This window comes from Microtus ochrogaster, chromosome 16 (genome assembly GCF_000317375.1).
Source record: "Microtus ochrogaster isolate Prairie Vole_2 chromosome 16, MicOch1.0, whole genome shotgun sequence".
Classification (NCBI taxonomy): Eukaryota; Metazoa; Chordata; class Mammalia; order Rodentia; family Cricetidae; genus Microtus; species Microtus ochrogaster.
The window spans coordinates 19745109-19749814 of record NC_022018.1 but is presented as its reverse complement, the minus strand read 5'-3'; positions in this window follow the sequence as shown (position 1 = coordinate 19749814).

The following is a 4706-nucleotide window of genomic DNA, read 5'->3' as shown; positions in this document are numbered from 1 at the left end:
ATTGTCCTATATGATTGCTACAGTGACAATGGGTACAGGATAGCGCAATTGTCCTATATGATTGCTACAGTGACAATGGGCACCATTAAACACTTCCCAAAGCCCACAGACGTGCACCATTGAAATCAAAGCCTAATGGAAACTGTGAAACTTGATAGATAAGGATGTGCCAGTGTGAGGTGGAGCTCACCCCAGTTATAACAAATGCATCACACTGCTGGGGCTGGGGTGGAAACTGCTCTTGTAGCCTTATTATTCTTTTTGTGATTAAAAAAAAAAAAACAAGTGAGGAGTGGTTTTAGTAACTAATCATTGCTGAAGAAAAATAAAGGGTGGAAATATCAGCAATACAATGTAAACTTTAGGGCTGTTGAGATGGCTCAGTGGTTAAGAGCATTGCCTGCTCTTCCATAGGTCCTGAGTTCAATTCCCGGCAACCACATGGTGGCTCACAACCATCTGTAATGATGTCTGGCGCCCTCTTCTGGCCTGCAGACATACACACAGACAGAATATTGTATACATCATAAATAAATAAATATTTAAAAAAAAACAATGTAAACTTTATCAACAAACCCAAGATTTTTTTTTCTATTTTTAAATTTTTTTCATACAAGATATTTTAACCCTATTCTTTGGCAAATGTGATAAAGGGTGCTAGTGGAGGAGCATCAGACTTGGTGGTACATGCCTTTAGTCGCTGCAGAAGCAGACTTATCTGTAGGTAGGCTACCTGGATCAGCCTGATCTACATAGTAAGTTCCAGGCTAGCCAGAGCTATATAGTGAGAACCTGTCTCAAAAACAGAAAGAGAGGTAGATGAAAAGACTTCTGGGTTTTCTAAACAGATTCTAACATAGAAACACGCTCACACCAAGGATGCCACCACTGCCCAGAAGCAGTCAATAGCAAAGCAAGGAAGAGGAATGAGGATGCTGTCCAACTCTGATGAGCCACACAAAGCAGAATTGTCTGAGTCTGAAACATTGAAAGAAGGAAGCTTGTTAGAATGAAATATATTCAATACATTGGTGTCAGAATCATCTAACAATTCATTTAAAAATTTGGTGGAATATGAAACAATTTTTAAAATGCTTTAAGTGTATCCAGAAAAGTTTGTCTCCTCTCACAAAAAGAAGTCTGGTATAATCTCATTTTTAATCTTTAAAAATGGATTTAATGGACAAGTGAAATAATTTAAACTCTTAAAGTAACTCTGCTTTACAAAGCCCTGGTGGAACCCTCATTTTCCCGGGGTGCCTCTATTGAGTCCTCCAAAACCTCTAAGTTGTCTGTGCTTCTATCATGCACCACAGAAAGTGAGTCAGTCCCTCCTCTACACGCAAGGTTAATGTGCTTCCTCCCAGTGAATGATCTCTTTAGATGCCTGTCTACTGACTTCAGCATAAACAAGCCACTGTGGAACAGAAAGGTCCACTGCTAACAGAAAGGTAATTCATAGATGGACTTCACCAAAAAGAAAAACAACAGAGCCACAGAAGAAATCTGGCAAAAGCAAGCATGCACTTGTAAAAATTCTCAGTTAGACAGCATCTTGGGCTGCTTTGAACTTGGCCTTCACCCTGGGCTCGCTCAGGTTATGGACAGCTGCTGCCACCTCCTGGACAACAAAAGGAGGTCCTTTAAAAAGAGTTCTGCCTCACACTAACCCTTCCTTTTTCCTCCTGTGAGTGTACGTGCGTGCAAGGTAGTATACGTTCCCGAACACAAGTGTGCATATGGAGGCCAGAGATCAGCCACCCTTGCCTTTGCTACAGGGTCTCTCTTTAGCATGGAATCTGGTGATTAGGCTGGCTGGCCGGCCAGCGGGCCCCAGTGAGCCTGTCTCTGTCACCAGTGCTGGAATTATGAGCAGGAGCCACCATGCCCAACTCAGGCTTTTGAGAAGATTGTTGTCATTCTCAATAGTTTTTAAACGTTCAACCTCTGCCTCAAGAGATTTTATCATTTTCCTATTATCAAACCATATAGTGCTAAGGAAAATTAATACTCCCAGAAATATTCATAGATGTGTTGTGATAGACACCTCTTGTAAAATCTCCCACATGGTACACTTAAAAAGGCTGTTAAAATCTAAAATAGTCACGCTTTTAGACATTTTATTTATAAAAGAAAAAAATCTTTTACCTGTAATGACCGGTTCCTGCCAGTGATGGCGAAAGAGTCCACTTGAGTCCACGTGGCCTAAGTCTGAAATAAATGACTCAAAAACAAAAATTGGAGCAGACACCAGGCTGATAAATAGCAATTGGGCCGGAAAGGGAACAGAGAGAAAGCCGCCAAAGTGAACAAATCAAAGGGACGCACGGCATGGAGCCGGCTCGCAGGGCCGCAGAGTGCGGAGGTGGGAGGGCAACAGAGACTGATCAGGCTGTTACAGAGGCACTTGTACCACTGTAGGGCAGGGCGGGGGGCACAGACTTGGCCGATTTTAAACCGCCAGGGAGTGCTAATTCTCCCATCCCGTTTGACTTTTTAGCAGGTGCCAGGAAAAATCAAGTCGCTCAGAATCTCAGCTGCTTCTGCAGCTGTAGTCGGACCGGCAAGACGCAGTGTTGAGAGGGTACAGTCTGTGCGCCGAGGGAGACCTCCAGAGGGGGAGGTGCCGCTGGGAGTGGTCGCCCCCAGGAGCCTCTGATTTGGGGTGGGTATCCGTAAAGCCCCACGTTGGGCGCCAAATATGGGGCAAATATGTAGCGGCATAAATAAAAGCAGGCAGATAGTAAAGAAATATATACAGCTTTAATGTAGAAATAAACTTACAGAACCGAGGTTCCCGCATAACACAGGAAGCAGGAAAAGGGGCGAGAAGTCTCCCGCATGCCCGATTTATCAGTATACATTCGCCTGAGGCAAACCCACCCCCTAAGGGGCTGGCTTAACCCTACATGCTTTTATGAAAAGCCCTTTACCTGCTGAGTGACAGCCCTAGCCCTTGCCCCTTTTCTTTTATTGGGAAAATAGAGTTCACGACCATGACCCTTTAGAAAGACCAACATGACGTATGATTTCCCTTTAAAGTCACAAAGTCAATCTTTGTTTCTGTGTATAGCTACATAAATTTAAACATACACTCTACTCTTGACAGCCACATAATACATGCAGGGGAAAGGAATAAAACATTTTCCTCTTAGACAACTGAGGTTAGGGATCATTACCTAGATTTAGACATACCGTCAGCCAAACCGTGCTCCTGACTACACAGAAAAACATCCTGACAGGACATGCTGCAGTTTGCCTTAACTTACTTTACAAAGATTATAGCTAAGCTTCTCTGTTGGAGAACAGCAAATTAAAACTGATTCTGAGGCTTCCTGACCATCTTCTCTACAACATCCTGACAGCAGAAAGCTTGTCTTTCCCTGCAGAAGTGCCAAAGTGCGAGGTGGGATCCACAGCCATATAAAAGGAAAAGATGTGCTTTTCACCGATGACATGCTCAGTGGAGAGCCGAGTGGGGCTTTTACCAGCCGTTCTGTCTTCTCTTTGAATACTGCACCCAGGTCCACTCCTCTGTCAACTCCATTATAAATCTGAGTTGTAATTTTCTTCCCTACCCTTGCTTCAACTTAACATAAGAAATGCAGTAGAGCTTGAAAACAAATCTAACTGCTGGGTTCATATTTTGCTTCTCCTCCACAAATGTTTCAAAAGGTGGGAGAGAAAAATCAACATTTATTTTAAATTTAATTATCAAGGCTAGTTTATACAGAAATTTAAGAAGCCTTCAAAGGGAGTCATGGCACACACATGTGTCATACACATGTACACATCCCCACACTCCAAGCAGAACTTCAATAGTTGGTCTTCATATTGCACTTTATTTTTATTCTAGTTATACATTTTATAAAGAAAATTATACTAAAAAAGCAATAAAACAGAACAGTTTCAGTATTACCATTAGATCACACACATACACACTCTTAAGTATCTAAACTAGGCAATGATGAAGATATAAACAAAAAAAGAGTCGGTGTATTTTTTCCATTCCGTAGTAACACAACACTATTAGCTGTAAGCTGAAGATTAAAAAAAAAAAAAAAAAAAAAAAAGCTTTCCTTCCCTAAGCTGCTTTTGGTCATGGTCTTTTATGATAGCAACAGAAACTGTAATTAAGACACGCATACACAAGCATGCTAAATGAACTACTCTTGACCTTGGCTGCTCTATGCAAAGTAAATAATGACACAAAAAGTAAATAAGAGAGCCAAAAAAACAGAAATCAAATCAAGTTCTTAGCCAAGAAATCCTTAATAGTTACCAAAAGTATATAGGTTTCATGTTTCAGATTCTGTAACTATAACAATTATAAATTGTAAGTTTACAGTATGAAAAACAACTCCAGGGAAAATAAATTTCTTAAACATAAAATTAGATTCACTCTTCAAAACAGTCCCCACTCATAAATAGAATTAAAACTGATACTATGATTTAAAAAATATTAGACACTAAAGTGTTTAGGACGGGGTGCAGAGAGGTGTGCCTATAATCCCAGAGCCTTGGGGGAAGGAAGCACAAGAGTTCAAGGATAGTCTGGACCTTACAAGACCTGTTTCAGAGGTAAACTAAACTAAGGAAAACATTGTTTAGCTGCTTCTACTGTTTAAAAGATATGATAACAATAAACAAGTTATATAAGCAACTGAATAACTTGAAATAAATATGATGTCAAAATAAGTCATGGA